We start from the raw sequence: 16,671 nt of genomic DNA on the forward strand, positions 1-16,671 counted from the left end.
GTTACAGTTCCTGGCTTCCTGGGGACTGCAGGACACAGACAGACCAAGAGACAGTTACACAACCGTGGGGTAAGTACTCCAATAATGACATGAATGTTCTGGAAGCAGGGAGGAACAGCACCCAGTAGGGCATCAGGAAGCTTTCTGAGAGAGGTGACTCTAAAGGAGACATGATTCGGCATTGATATAACAAGACAGAATGAGCCAAATGAGGAGGGAAAAAGATGAAGTGTGTTACAGGCAGGACATGAGACTCAAAAAAGTCCTGGAGGTTTGAAACAACATGGTGATTTTGGGAAGCCATGGGCACTTGGGTTGCCGCTGGCGAGGTTAGCAGGGTCACCAAGATCACCAACAGGCTTTCGAGCCTGTCTCTCTAAAGGATTTGCATTTTATCATGAAGACAGTGGGGCTTCTTGAAGAAGTTGAGGTAGGGAACTAAAAAATCCGATTTGCCATTCTGGTAGATCACTGTGGCAGGAAGATAGGAGGGATATTAGATTGAAAGAGCAATGGATACAAATTAACTGGAAGCCAGGAGCCTTATTGCAGTAACTGAGGGGAGAAACAGTCGTGGGAGATAGAAAAGGAAAGAAAACAGTCGGGAGATTATTGTAGGGATAGCTTTGGTGGAGGTGGGTAAATGGTAGAAATTGGAGGTTGCTATGAATGAGGGAAATAGCCAATAATATGATCAATTCTAGATTTCTCTCACAAATAATAGGAGAGATGGATGTCAGTCACATGGTCCAGACGAGGAGTATTTTAGGGATGGAAGGTAAAGAATTTAATTTGGAATGTGATGCATTCGGCTTATTCATGTGACAATTGATGTCCGGTAAAAGTATAGACAGAAATTTGTGGCTTGAGACAGAATTAGAGATATGGATTTGGGAGACATAAGTCTACTTATCTATTTCAGCTGATGGTACAAGAATGGAGGCTTTCGCCTTTGGAGAAGTAAAAACTGAAACGAAAGAGAAAGGAAGGAAAAAAAAAAAAGCCAGAAAAAATTTTTAAAAAAAGAAAAACTGAATACCTAAGAATTCCAGGAACACCAGGTTTTTTGTTTTTTTTTTAAAGACAAGAGCGTGCAAAAAAGATGGAGATAAAAGACTAGACAAAGGAAGAAACACAAGAGCAAGTGGTTCTGTGGAAGCCAAGGAGAAAAAAATGGGCACCTAAGCAGGACATCACAAGTAAATCAAGTGGGATAAGAAGTGAGAGATCACAGTTGGATTTAATTAAGAACAATTTCAGTAGTGGGTTGAGGAATAAAGGAGAAGGAAGGAAATGGAGACACTGAGTGTCCACAGTAATTTCAGCCACTGTGACATGGACTGCTTACTTTATCTCCCTTCTTTGAAATTTTACAGTTCACTGGAGCTTAATTTAAATGCAGCTTCCTTCTTTTAGCCTTACCTGGATAGCCAATGACCAACCCGCCCCTCCCCAGGCAAGATATAGTATCACATCCTGATGTCTCTTTCCTTAGAGCTTCTAGAGGTACCATGCATACACACCTCTGGGCGTTTGTTTAAAGTATTCTTCCCTTTTGTCATTCATTCATTGAAAGAAACTCTCTTAAGCTCTTTATTAAAATAGCGTATTGAGGGAAAAGCTGGGTTTCATAAACCTCATCCCTCTGGGATTACAATCTAGAAATCCCAGTATTTCAGCATCCAAATATTTTTCAGAATGTTTGTAGACTCAGAAGTTACATGGGTGAGTTTTTTAGGGAAAAATATCACCTTTGAATCACAAATTATACTGTGTTATACTTGTCTTCTGACACTTTATTCTCCCCTTTCTATTGTGGAGGTCTGTTAATTTTTTTATTTCCTTACTAGGTTAAAAAGGACAGAGTCATCCTTTTATTCCATATTCCATAGCACAAAGGAGACTTCCTCTTAGTGAAATGAGTGAAACTTAATGTTGCCATAGATATGGTGCTTTTTTTTTCCTGAAATTATTTTTGTCACCTTAAGACTTAATTTTTTTTCTTTTTAGGTATCTACTAGCTGTTAATCCAGAGATTTCAGCCCCTTCTCTCTAGTATCCTCCAAATCAGTAATCCAGCCATATTTCTTACACCGATACTCTTATTTCCGGCTTGAGTCCGTGTTGACTGGAAGAGCCGACTCTCTTTTCTTCAGTGAGCATTTAAAACATAATTTACATATTCAGAATGCAGGATTCATTTTGAGCATGTAGAACTGTTTTCCACTTCCCCCTTAACACTTTCTTAGGCACAAAGTATATACTCTATGTCTCCTGTGCCTCTTGTACTAGGCTGAAGCTAGTTAGCTCATATTTATACCTCTGTAGGCAGGGGGGCAAAAATGGGACTTTCCTTTTCATATTCCCAGTATGGACCAAAGCACTGGAAGCAATTAATCCTAAATTGTTTGAATAAAGCAAGTTAATATCTCTGAGACTTTAGGAATACAACTAAAATAATAACAAAAACAGCTACAGTTCATTGAGCCCTGGCTGTGTGCTGGATACAGCAATGCTCAGTCATTATCATGACAATTTCATGGGATGGGATATTATCAAGCCCATTCCATGAGGAGAAAGACTCAGAAGCTTCCATGATGCACCAAGGTTCACATCTCTGAAGCACCAGGGCTAGAATTCAAACCTGTTTACTTAATGCCAAAAGACTGTACTTCACTACTATAGTCAAATGACATTTTGAGGGTGATTGGGAGATCTTTTTATTATCATTTGTATATATTAATTAATAATTAATGATCAGAGCCTTCAATAACAGATAGGAGCCACTCTCTGTGGACTTTTAAGTCAATCTCTCTGGAACCTCTAAGTTCAGCTTCCCAATCCAGTAGGGCTGCAGGAGCTGTGGCTATAATACTGACAACGATGGCTCAGCTTTTTGGAATACCCCTGCAGTAGTCCAGGCCTATACCCTGTAATGAGAGGACGTTCTACATGGCTACAGACATGTGCAGGAACATCCTCCATCACAATGAAAATGCGAAATGTGATATAATTCTTGGAGTTTAAGCTTTCTCATCTGACCTAAACCTAGTTCTATGAAGTAGACATTAACTTATTATAAACAGAGATGAATTTGGTGTTAGCCAAATATTTATCCTTTCCTGGAGCCCAAAAGTAATGACACTTATTGCAGGACTATCCTAGGGGGGAAAACCCACCAAACTCTTTGATAATAATAATTTTTAAAGGAAAGCTCTGCTCTTTGAGGAAATTTCCTCTCTAGCGGAATGTTCATAAAGTCAACTGGGGCAGCAAGGGGAAAAGGAAAGGCAAATCGCACTGCTGCCAAATTTAAATTTCAAATGGACCTGACTCATACATTAATTAACCCAAACTTCAGCATAATTATTTGTTTCTAACCTTAAGTCTGACAGACAGAATTCTTGCAAGCATGAAAGGTGTATTGTAGAAAATGTTGATGTTTACAGACATTGAGATGGGATCTCTTTAGCCCAAGATTCAAAGAAATTCATGACACAGAGAACACAATAATGCAAATTGCTTTAGCACCTCATTCCCTGGGCCTACTACAGGGCTAAAAGGTCAGGACAATATTAGAACACTTTTTCATTCCTAACATCATATAGACTGCAAAGATGGCATTAAGGCAAAATCCCAGCAAAGTGGTGAGCGATCATTGTTGCTCGAGGGCCAATTCAGGAAAAACAAGAATTTACTGGGTTGCTTTTCTTCCTATTCAAAATGAAAATAATTTTATTGCATCCAATGAGGAAAATGTATATTCTTGCAAATTAGATATATTATTTTAGTAAATAGAAGGTCAATGAGAAACTTGGCATTTCTTCTTAGCTACTAAAATATTAATAATCTGGGCAAATTTAAGGAGTAGCAACTTGGAGTCAGCAAATATCAAAACTGGAAATTATAGCCTCATGGAGCTGCATTTTAATTTGTTAAGGAGGCATTCCTCATATATGAGGTAATGTCACACATTTGTTTTGGTAACTCATATTTTATCCTTATTATTGATCAGGAGTCCAGTGCTTTCATGAAAGAGGAGACTGAGGTAGAGATGACATATTTCTCCATCAGCAGCTGACAGTACTGCCTTGAGAGTTCCAGCTTTCGGACTCCAAGTCCAGTGCTCTCCTTGAAAACCATGCAGAATTTCAGGGAGTCATGAAAATTTGCCAAAAAAAAAAAAAAAATATTTGCATGGATGTCCTCATACATAACCACAAGGAAAGTTGAACACCTAAGAGTGACCCCCAAACTACATTGCAAAAGAGAAGTAGAGCCTATCCCTAGTGTCCCTTCTCTTAGCTTCCCAAGCACTGCCTGCTTATTGTATTCCCATTTATTCCAGGAGCCTGCTTTCCTAGGAAAAGTCCCATTACTTGAGTCTTTTTCCACAACCTCCCCCTCGGCTCCTTTTTGCCTGCCAAAATCAACTGCTTTTCTTTTACTGTAGTTCTATAAACACTTCTCCCTGCAGGTAATATAGGAGTGGAATAAACCTTTATTCCCTTCAGGGAAAAAAAAAATATATATATATGTATACATATACATATACATATACATATACATATACATATACATATATATGCATTATCAATGATTTAGGAGCTAATTCTTGAATCTGGCATTTCCTGCTGGGTGTTCTTTGATCAAATCAGTTTGGATTCTTATTCCCAAATTTGAAACTCTATACTACACAATAGCCTATTGAAAGTTGTGAGAAGTGGGCTTTGCTGCATACCCACCACCTGTAATGTAGCCCCCACAGTGTCATCTCTTGCCCAGGCCACCCCAACAGACTCCTGCATCACCTGCTCACTAGCCCTTATACCTCCCTCCCACACATTTTCTGCTCAGCACCCAAAGTGAATCCTCAGATGTAACCCAGATCAGGTTCCCCCTCTGTCCACAGCATTTAACAGCTTCTGGGGATACCTGAACCCATGCTCACACTAGTCACCATGGCCTCAGGTTCCTCGGTGACCAGGCAGCCTCATGGTTCCAGCCTCATCTATCTGCACAGCCTCATGGTTCCAGCCTCATCTATCTGCACACTCACTCCACTATGCTGATCTTGATCCATCCACTGGAAGACATCATGACCTTTGCTTTCATCTGTGCCCATCCCTCTTTCTGGAATGTTCTTTCACCTATCTTCACAAGGCTAGCTGCATCTCTTACCTCAGGCCTTAGCTTAACTGTCACTCCCTCAACAAGGCCCACCACAGTCCCTACACTTTTTTAAAGTATGTGTTGCCCTACTAATCTCAACAACTTGTTTATTTCCTTCATAATAGTCAATAGAGTTTGTAAGCATTTACTTTTATGTCTGTTTCTTTTGTTTTTCTGTCACCTGCATTAAAATATAAGTTTCATGAGGTCTATCTTGTTGACTCTTAATTTCCAGTACTCTAAGTAGTTAACAAACTGAGGGACTACATCCTATCCACAGCATTTCTGAATTTATGTGACCATAAAACCCATTTATGGTACACCAACTCTTGATATCCAGCTGAAAATCTTTGGAAAAACTGCCTTTTTGAAAGAAAGTGAAGATAAGAGCAAAAATTTTAAGGACTGATGCAAATGTAACTTGGGGGCAGGTGAGCCTTTTTGGTAAAATTCAAATCTTCCCTTAGGTGTAGCTTTTCATGATAGGATTGACCATTTGGTGTCACATCCATGAGATTAAAGGGGGCTAGTACCTGCTAAGGTAAAACTATACCCAAGCTTCTAAGAGCGAATTTTAATCCATATCACCTTGAAGGATATGGAGTTTTTAAAAATCAAATCATTTTTATAAGTTATTATAACTATATCTACTATTCATGGCCTTTATTAAATCTGAAGTTCTTACCAACTACATATTTACCTGGCTGCCTTCTTGCCTGTATATAAAGGTAGGCATTTCTAAGTAAGAACTTTTCACAAATTATTTGGTTCAAATTAGATTTTTTATAAGTATTTCTTTTTTTTTTTAATATTTTCTTATAAGTATTTCAAGTTACAATATGCAAAACTAACTGGAATAAGGACACCCTGTCATTATAACCAATTTATACATGGTAGATTCTTAGAAATTAAGTTATGGTGTTGAGATTGACAAGACCATAATCTAAGTAGAGCTCAATGTGAAATTTTGATCAATATCAGATTCCCAGCAGTGTAATTTCCAGTTTTTAAGAAGCGTATCTTTGAAAAACCTTCTAAGAAACTTGGATAAACAATAGATTTATTGAAATATTTTGATAATGGTGATAATGGTAATAGTAACACTTACATAGAACTTACTATGAGCCAGTGATGATCTTATATGTATTTCATAAATATATATAAAATATAAATGTATTATAGGTATTAATATATTTAATCTTCACAGCAACCCTTTCAGGTAAGTACTATTATTATCCACTTTATACAATGAAGAAACTAACCCAGAGGTTACCCAGAGAGGTAAGTAACCTATGGAAGAATACACAGCTAACCCATGACAGCTTTGGAAATGAAATCAAGGACGTATGGCTCCAGAGAGTAAGTAAATGCTAAAAGGCGAATGTGTTTATTATAAATTTATGTTAAAAGCTCAAAAGACAGGAGGTGCCTGGGTGGCTCAGTGGTTGAGCATCTGCCTTCAGCTCGGGCCGTGATCCCAGGGTCCTGGGATCAAGTCCTGCATCGGGCTTCCTGTGGGGAACCTGCTTTTCTCTCTGCCTGTGTCTCTGCTTCTCTTTCTGTCTCTCATGAATAAATAAATAAAATATTTTTTTGAAAAAAGTTCAACAAAGTTTGTTATTATGATATAAAATGTCATTCAGTTTTGCATTTTTACATATCTTTCAACAGCAATCCATGGATTTCTCTCTTTTTCTTAGAAAATTAAAAGAATTAAATAGTGGTTTTCCTAATTTATTTTAAATACGAATCTCTACAGTTGTCATGAGATGTACCTATGCTAATAGTATTCCACTCTGCCCTGTGGTTTACAAGAAGAGGAAATTGTACTTTGCCAAGTTGACACCTCATTCATAAAAAGCAGAGTCAAATTTAAAAACTTAATCTATTTTTATTATTTTAAAGGTGCAATCTCTGCTGCAAAAATGCAAAACAAGCCTTTTCACAAAATGTAGTTTTAAATTGAATTTCAAAACAATATTTTGATTACTTAACATGAAAACTAGTCAGAAACCCATGATATATATGGTCTTAATGATGTGGGGGAAAAAGTGGTCTAAAAATGGCAAGTACAAATACATTGAATTTTAATTAGTCTAAAAATGGTCAAGTTTCCTATTCACTCACTTGGAGATGATAAACTTTCCAAGATCTATTTTGGAGCATGCCAGTTCTTTTCCATGTGTTCTAAGTGGTCTCATTTCCCTATGCGATGACTATGTTGGCACTCTGAGTACTTGTGCAATGGGAGAGATCTGATCAGATACTCAAAAGGAAAATCTGTGTGTACTTCCATGTTCAAGACACTCAGCCATTTGCAAGTGGCTTTTATTTACCATCTCCAATCCATTTTAATTTATTTACCATATCTGATGTTATTTTCTAATATTATAGTTTTCTTATTTACTGCTCTTTTTCATGCATTCTGTTGTGTAATGTATTTTATTCTAAAGCTTTTCTCCCCTCCACTGTTACAGCTCATTTTAAGAATAATGAAAGAAAGAATGGGAAAACATGTGTGTCAAGGATATTTCACAGAATATTGATCTAGAACCTAACTGCTTCACATTAGGTTATCCAATTTCCCTGTGAATCAAGTCATTTTTCCAGCAGTAGAATATCGTTTTAGAAGCCAGGAAATGAATGCCCCAGAAAGTGAGAAGCTTTTATCCTCCAAAGTTGTAGGAAAGTATAATCAAATTCATGGGGAAAAAAAAGAATAGAAGAAAAAAAATGTGTGTACAGCACAAAGAGATACTTTTATTTGTTTTACTTCAATCCAGCTGGAAAAAAAAATCTCTTAGCATTTCTTCTGTCAATTTGACATGATGCTATATTCTAAGCACTCAAGAAAAAAACACTTCAGGATCTTTGTCCTTTCTCATTCTCAAAATATTACAGAATAATACTTATATTGACCTCAGTAATGCATAATATCCTCTTTAGACGGGAAAAACAAACAAAAATAAAAACAAAACAAAGCACTTGGTCTTTTTTTTTTAAAGATTTTATTTATTTATTCCTGAGAGACACGGAAAGAGAGTCAGAGACATAGACAGAGGGAGAAGCAGGCTCCTCACAGGGATCCTGATACAGGACTCGATCCCGGGACTCCAGGATCATGCCCTGAGCCAAAGGCAGATGCTCAACGACTGAGCCACCCAGGCGTCCCAGCACCTGGTCTTTAACACAGAAACTCATCTTGAATGCTTTTGAAGATTGATCAGTATCCCTAATAGAAGAGGACGGGTCACCATTCCATTCAGTTTAGGTAACTCTCAAACAAGTAAATTCAGTCAAATCAATTCAGCAGAAGTCCGAAGTTTCATAAACATTGCATTATAGAATTCATTTATACCCTGCCTAAATTTTTCCATTCCAGAAATCCAAAGTTGACAAACTTAGAAAAGTTATGATTCAGAGCAGACTGACTGGTGATAGCATGTTGAACCTCAAAAGATGAAACAGAGCCTACTTTCTTTGCTACTTCTCTCTTGATTTAACAGTCATGAATTTTTCTAAGTTCTTCCATGTAACAAGAACAATACATTTGAGCTCTTCTTCATATTTGTTAAAACAGCCCACCTCTTTTGAGGCACCTGGGTGACTCAGTGGTTGAGTGTCTGCCTTTGGCTCAGGGCATGATCCCTGGGTCCTGGGATAGAGTCCCGGATCAGGCTTCCCACTGGGAGCCTGCTTCTCCCTCTCCTATGTCTCTACCTCTCTTTTCTGTGTCTCTCATGAATAAATAAATAAAATCTTTTTTAAAAAAGAGCCCACCTCTTTTAACAAAGCTTCAGGATAAAACCTCTAGTTAAAATAACACATCAAGGTTTGCCAATAAAAGTGATCTCTCACCATCAGCTTTACATATGCATATCCATTGCTAGCCTTCATTTGGATTTTTTAAGTTCTCCTCATGTTAATTTATGTTAATCCATGATTTACTTATATATTTGAGGAATTTGGGGAAGAACATAATACCTCCCTATCATGTTTCCTCTTCTTCGTTATTTACTTGTAGTCTTCTAAAACAACATTGTACCATTCCCTACTCCACCTAGTACGCACATTCTTATAGATGATTAGAGCAGATCTTAGAAGTCCTAATCCAAGTCCTTCATCATATAAATGATGAGAGAGGACTTCTCCAGTATCATATAGGTATATTAGTTCCATCCCTTGGTGGATTAAACAGTTTTAGATTTGAATAGAGAGATGTGTGTTAGAAAGAAAATAAGACGTTCTTTATTGAGGAGCCACATTATAGCAATATAGGCTGAGTTTATCCCTCCTTTTGAATCTGTCACTGTCCAAAATCTCAGACTCCACCCTAAATTAATTAAAAGAAGAGTCAGGATCCAGACATAACCACCATGGTAACTAGTGAGCAAGAAGTACGGGAGATACACAGCATCTTGGGTGATTCTCTGAGTTGTCCAGGCTGATGAACACCTAAAAATACAGATTTAGGTGGGAAAGAAAACAAGCTTGTCTGGTCTTAACATTACTCATTGTATCCAAGCTGGAGATTTTTTGTTGTAAAGCCTTCATCTTGTTTTCTTTGTTTTCTTTCCTCTTCATAATAGTTTTAAGCAGAGCTCCAAAATAGACATCAATGAGTTTTTAAGTGACCATCATGCATGTGTTTTGCTTTTAGGATTTTTCAGTGTGCTTATTTAAAACTTAGCCAAGGTGATATGTTGATGAAATTGCCTTCAGATGCATTCAGGACTTTAAGGGACAAATAAATGGGACAGGTAACATGATAGCCTGGGACAGAGTTCCAAGTAGGACACCAAAGAGGGGTTGGGAGTAGTCAAAGATAGTCTGACAACTATGAATATGCTTTAGGGGAGTAGGCTGGGAGTATTTCTTATCACAAGAAATAACAATGACTACCACTTATTGGGCTTCTGATAATATGCCAATCTGTGTATAAACATGCATCATCTCATTTAAGCTCCAGAACAACCCTGAAAGCTAGTTATTTTTATTTCCATTTTGTAGCTGGGAAAACTGAAAATCAAATAAGCTAAATAAATTAATAATAAGAAGAAATAAGAGTAAAATAATAATTATACTTGTTGATAACAATATGTTAATAATAAGTTAATTTTAAAACTAAAATTCTTGAGGACAAATTATATTGGTTCCTGGATAAATTATCCCGTTTAATTTTCACAATAATCACAGGCATTGTTATTATACCAATATCACCTGGAGAGAATGGTGAGACTTAGGAACTTAAAGAAAGGTGACGTATCTTGAAACAGAGGCAGGATCTAGACCTGGACAGCCTAACTTTGGAGCCCAAGGTTTGAATTGTTCTTCTGAATGACAAAGAGCAAGCATGCATTCTCACCTAGGTCTCTTTGCTTCCCATCCATGATTTTCAGCATCCCACGTGGCTTTTAAGATAATGATCTTCAAATTTGGTCTGATGACCCATGCTGATCTATGATGGAGTTTCACTGTTTGGTAGAAAAAAAAAATCAAAGACAATGTCAAGAGTTTCTACTACTAAGTATATTTAGCTTAAGAGACCGCATTTTGTTCTGAGATTACATTCTTCCTTTTCTGGAGCAAAAATATTCCTTCTTTTTATCTAATGATGATGACAATTAATGATACTTATTAAAAAATTATTTATTCTAAAATTATAAGTTGATTGACCCTCTGCTCTCTCACATCAGGGACAATGGGCAAGGAATTGAATGTATTTACGAAATTTTGAATTGGGGGGGTCTTTTAAGAAAGAAAAAGCATTTTCCCTAAAAGCTGTTAAGGAATGAGAGGTGGTACACAAAGTAAACTACAGATTTTCCCAAAACTAACCCTTATGTTAATATCACTTTATAGTTTTTAAAGAATTTACAAAGAAGCATGTTACTCTTAAAATTATCAGTGTATAAATATACTTTTCTAGAATAGCATGCTCTATATAATACCAATAAATTATTTTGCTAAGCCACAGAATACCCAAGCTTTGATGGACTAGTGTGTACACAGTCTAGGAAATGCTTTCGTATTCAGCATCTCATTTGATCTGTACACAAACTCCCAACACCTGTTGTCTTTGGGGTACACAACAGGATATATTACTTATTAGTATCATTTGGCTTTTCTTAGCTTCAATTTCCTTTAAAAAAGGAATTATTTCTATCTCAGAGGACTATTTCATGGATTTTTTAGTGAAGTAGGAAAAGTTCCACACATGGTATAAAGCGTTTAGCAGTCAATAACTGCTATCTATTCTTATAATTATTATGATATTCATTTTATAAATGAGAAAACTATAACTCAAATTAAAATGAACATGGCTCATCTGTTTAAGTAGTTCAGTAATGGAGATAGGCTTGAACCCACTACTGTCCATATCCCAAAGCATCTTTTGATTACTTCTCACTTGCAATTCTGTATGAATCCCAAACCTCCTTTTCACTATCCCACACCACAATTCCAGTAATGGTAAGAACCTAAGAAATCCTTTTGATTTAAATGTGCCTCCATCATTCTGTAGATGATGCTATCCATATGGACACAGCACATAAACTTCTCAGAAGGAAAATAAGATGAAATTTAAAATGATTTATTGTATATAGCAGTCCAATAAAACTAACATTAAAACAAATACAAGTCGGAATGGAAATTGTAAAGATCATCAGATGATATGAAAAGTAAGATCCTACAGTGCATAAAGGAGGCAGTAGCTAAAGGTCATCAGTTTAATGGGAAGATAAAATTTGAAAGTGTATCCATAATTTTTATATCTATAAAAAGGGCTCACTGTGTGACTAGTGCACACCAGCAGATTTTTTTTTCCTAAATAATAAGACACTGATAGTGTGGTGTTTTTTTGTTTTGTTTTGTTTTTGTTTTTGTTTTATTTAAATTGCCTGAAAAATGGCTACATCTCCCTGGGATAGAGAGCAGCTTTAATAGTCAATGGATGATTGGAAAGGGGGCATTTCACTGATTCCTTAGTCAAAAAAGCTTTGTTTTCTTTACATTCCTAAAGAATAAGAAGTTTCGGTCTTTTTAAAGAGAAAGGAGAAGTATGACATATTTCAGCCCTCAGAGGCCAGCAAATGAGGAAGGAAAGCCAATTCCTTTTCTTTTCTTTCAGAGGGATTTTCTCTTAATATAGCACACTCTAATTTAGAATTCCATCTCATGTTTTGAGTTTATCAGAAATATGGATATTAAATAGCTTCTAATATATTATAATATATTCAGAGACAAGTGTAGACTGAATATACACTGTGTTGTGAGAATGCATATCTTGACTTAAAGAATGTAACAGTTGTTAACTGAGTTTCATATCTTCCTGTGATTTAGGGTACAAATTTGCAGCAGAGAGCTGGTCACATGGTGTGTCAGCCACCAGACAGGGACAATAACAAGACTGTATCTCCATAGGGGAAGTTAAGAGTTATACTAAAGACAGGGATACCAATGAAAGTATGAGACAGCAGGAGATAATGTTTGAGAATCTAATGTGCTACACCAATTTATGAAAATGGCTTGAAAATATTTATATTCAAAGTTCAACATATTTCTTTAAAGATTAACATTTCTCCATTAAAAGGAATGAGTAGAAATATTCAAAAAACCTTTTTTTCAAGTACCTGAGTATCTTACAACTCATCATCTCTCCTAAAGTGACAAGGGGAGAGAGTCAGAGCATATGGTTTTGGGCCCTGCAGGCTAATTCAAGTAATGGAAATATTTTGGATGAAATAATCAACTTGACTTATAATACCAATAAATTATTTTGCTAAGCCACAAAAGGATGGAGAAGGCACTTCTTTTTTGTTGTCTCTACTTTCATCACCTTTTCTTTACTCTTTTTTTTTTTTTTTTTAGAGAGAGACAGCGTGCACGTACACATGCATGTGAGCTTGGGAGCGGGGAGGGGCAGAGGGAGAGGGAAGAGAGAGAGAATCCTAAGCAGGCTCCACTCCCAGAGCTAAGCCTAAATCAGGGCTCAATCTAAGGATCCTGAGATTATGGCCTAAACTGAAATCAAGAGCAGGACGCTTAACCAACTGAGCCACCCAGGCACCCCCTACCTTTTTTAGTTTTGTAGTGAGAATGCTGAAGATCCACTTTTTTCACAAATTTCAAGTATATGATACCGTATTATTAACTATAGTTATCATGCTGTATGTTAGAAGGCACTTCTTAATAGGCAAGCTATGGAAAACTGTGAGAGCCTAGTTTTACTAAACAGCAATCATCAGGAATGGTTTATTGTCTTAGGGGCTGGGAGTAGGGAGCAGAAAAGTTTGGTTTATTATAATCCAATTAAACAGTTCTGCTCTGTGGACTGTGCATGCGAATCCTGCTAAGAAGGAGGCACTATAGAAAGTACCTTTTCTACTAATTTTTAAAGTTACATTTTCTGCCACCCTTACCATATTTCTCAAATAATTAGTCTCAACTTCTCTTTTATCCTCATGACATGGAAGTTGATGACAGGGACAAGGATTTTATTAGTTGTCAGATTTTTTAACCCCCATCTCCCCTTCCTATTGCACTGAAACAGTAGTTCTCAAACTTCAGCCAGCAACAAAGACACATGGAGGACTTCCTAAAACACGGATTGCTGGCCCCAGAGTCTCTGATTCAGTCTAAGGTAGGGCCCCAAAATTTTATTATCTAATAATAACCAGGTGATGGGGATGATTTTGGTCCAGCTATCAAGCTCACAGATACCTCTCCAGTATCCATCTGTTCAACAGGATTTCTTCACCATCCCTTCCATAGTCCAAGGGTTTTCTTTCTTTTTTTTTTTTAAAAAGATTTTATTTATTTATTCATGAGAGACACACACAAAGAGAGAGAGAGAGAGAGAGGCAAAGACACAGGGAGAGGGAGAAGCAGGCTCCATGCAGGGAACCTGACGTGGGACTCGATCCCAGGTCTCCAGGATCACACCTTGGGCTGAAGATGGTGCCAAACTGCTGAGCCACCCAGGCTGCCCAGTCCAAGGGTTTTCAGTTTGACTATTTCATACCCATGTTTATCTAGCTTTACATCAGCCTAGGCATATCCCTGGCCAGTCTCAGCAGAGCATCAACAATATGAAGTTGTATTTTCAGTGAAGCATTTCAGATGTCTTACCTCTTCACTGTCCATGTTTCTGATTTTTTCTTTCCTTCCAATATTCCTATACTTTCCTTCTAATATTTCAGAATTCATATCAGAAATAGCTGGGTGAATAGGAAAAAATGAGTTGTTTTTCTTGATTCCAGTTAAATGTTGATTAATATAATAAATCTAGTCTTAATCTTTTTAAATACTATCAAGAACAGAGAGACCTATGAAATCTGCCCTCCCCTCTGAACATCTCACCAGAGTCTTTGAGTGATTCAGAAGGAACCTGAAGCTCTATTTATTTCAAATGGCATTTATATAGCTCAGTAAAGGTGAAAGTTCCAGGAAGTAGCTATTTGTTCTTCTTAAAACAAATAGCAGAGTAAATAATGTCCTTTTAACTAGTACAAATAAATACACAATTGCCAAACTTTTGTATACAAAGAAATAAAGATTCTACCAATATGACTGCTTTTAAAGCTACTACAGCTGGTGCAGTAATTATATAGAAGACAAGAACTGCTTTATTTTTTTCTATAAATTAGATACAGGATAATAGCTACAAGGGTGTTTATATTTTTGTTTTATGTTGTTTTCTATATCTGCTTAACAACAAAAAAGTTTTAAGGAAAGGCAAAAAGAATGTATGGCTGTAAAACAAACTACAGGGTTAAGTTTGTTTATTCACATTGCATATGTCGAGCGCCTGCCTTGGACTAGGTGTTGTTTTAGTCAATGGAGACACAACAATGAAAGACAAACAAGGCCATGCTTCTTTGGAAGTATTCTAATGCAGGAGATAAGTGATAAATAAATATAGCCAAAAGGTTAAAAGGAGTTAGGGTCTTGCCTTATGGAGAGCAAAACATACCAAGAGACAAGTAACTAAAATACGATGAAAATGAAAAGAAAATGATCAATCGGTAAATGGAATAAATGCAGAGTGCAAAAATACCGCGGAATGTGGGAGATGATGACATCTGCCTTTCACATCAGTGGTGATATAATGGGAAATTCAACCTGGCACCATGCTCAGAGACAAATAGTGATGCATTTCAGGTCTGAGCGTAAAAATTAAAATTGTAAATGTCCTTGGAAGAATTTTAAGAATATATTTGTTCATAATCTAAGTAGTATTATTCTAAGCATTATGCAAAAGCCAAAAGCCCAAAAGTGGGGCAGGGGTAGTGAAAGATCTGATTATATCTAAATGCAAAATTTCTATAAAGCAGTAATTCCTTCAAATAAAATTATAAATCAACTAACAACATGAGAATAGTTTTTGCACCATATATTTATTTATGCACCATATATTTACTTATTTATTGCACCATATATTTATTGCATATACTCTGTACCAAGCACCATTTTAAAAATTAACAAACTATTATTTTTAAGACTCAAGAAAAACCTATCATGTATGTAGTCTTATTATACTTATTTTATATATAAACACTCTGAGGATTGGAGACTTTAGATAAAATGTCAATGTCAACTAGTAAGAAAGAAACAAAACTGGGACTTAAACTCTGGTCTTCCTGATTCCAGAGTTTGTTACTAAACATTGAGATACAAAGAGCTCGTATAAATCCAAAAGAAAAAGAAAGATAACTCACTTTTTTTAAAAAAATGACAAAATGTTATAAATCCAGGGAAGATGAACCAAATGGCACGGTCATTATTGTAAGGCATTCAGCCTCACTAACGATCAAGGAAAAGCAGGCAATTCAGTATTACTTGTCAAAATTACAAATGCTCATATGCTCAGCCCAGCATTTCTATTTATTATCTACCGTAGAGAAATGGTCTTTCCGTATGTATCCTTCAGTACCTCAATAATGTTCCCTGCAATATTATTTGTAATACTTCAAAGATTGGTATTCCCTAAACACTAATCAATAGGGAATAGTTAAATATATTATGGCACAGCCGTTCTGTGCAATACTACACAGCCATTAAAAAATAATGAAGTAGATCTGTATGTACTAACAGAGGAAAGTGTTTATCATATACTAAGAAAAAAGAAAGCTTCAGGAGAATATATCTAGATAGATAAATAGATCCTGTTTTGTAAAATTATACATTTTACTCACATCTATGTGCATAGAAAAGTATGCAGAATGGTAAACTTCAAATTGTTAATAGTTCTTACTTCTGAGCAAGTATATTGGAAAAGTAGGATGATTATAAGGGAGAACTTCAACTTATATATTTTAAAAACAAATCGTAATTAAAAAGTAAAAACATGCCAAAGACATTCCAAGTAAAAGAGCATATAGACTATTTCTTTTTGAGCAAGATAACTGAATACAAGGAAAATTTCCGATTTATATCTGACTGAAAGATTTCAATACACTTGAGTGCCACGTTTTACTTTTATACTTTTCTAAGCCACTG

At 36.2% G+C, this 16,671-nt stretch overlaps 1 long non-coding RNA gene across 1 annotated transcript in view; it reads right to left on the reverse strand.

Moving 5' to 3' along the window:
* Window positions 1–10,330: 10,330 nt before the first annotated feature.
* Window positions 10,331–16,671, reverse strand: part of LOC144288912 (uncharacterized) — a 78,543-nt gene continuing 72,202 nt past the window's right edge. Inside the window, exon 5 of the long non-coding RNA XR_013356976.1 lies at window positions 10,331–10,646. This is a non-coding gene — a long non-coding RNA (uncharacterized LOC144288912). The remainder of the gene's footprint in view (window positions 10,647–16,671) is intronic.

The sequence above is a fragment of the Canis aureus genome, chromosome 18 (assembly GCF_053574225.1).
Source record: "Canis aureus isolate CA01 chromosome 18, VMU_Caureus_v.1.0, whole genome shotgun sequence".
NCBI classification, from domain to species: domain Eukaryota; kingdom Metazoa; phylum Chordata; class Mammalia; order Carnivora; family Canidae; genus Canis; species Canis aureus.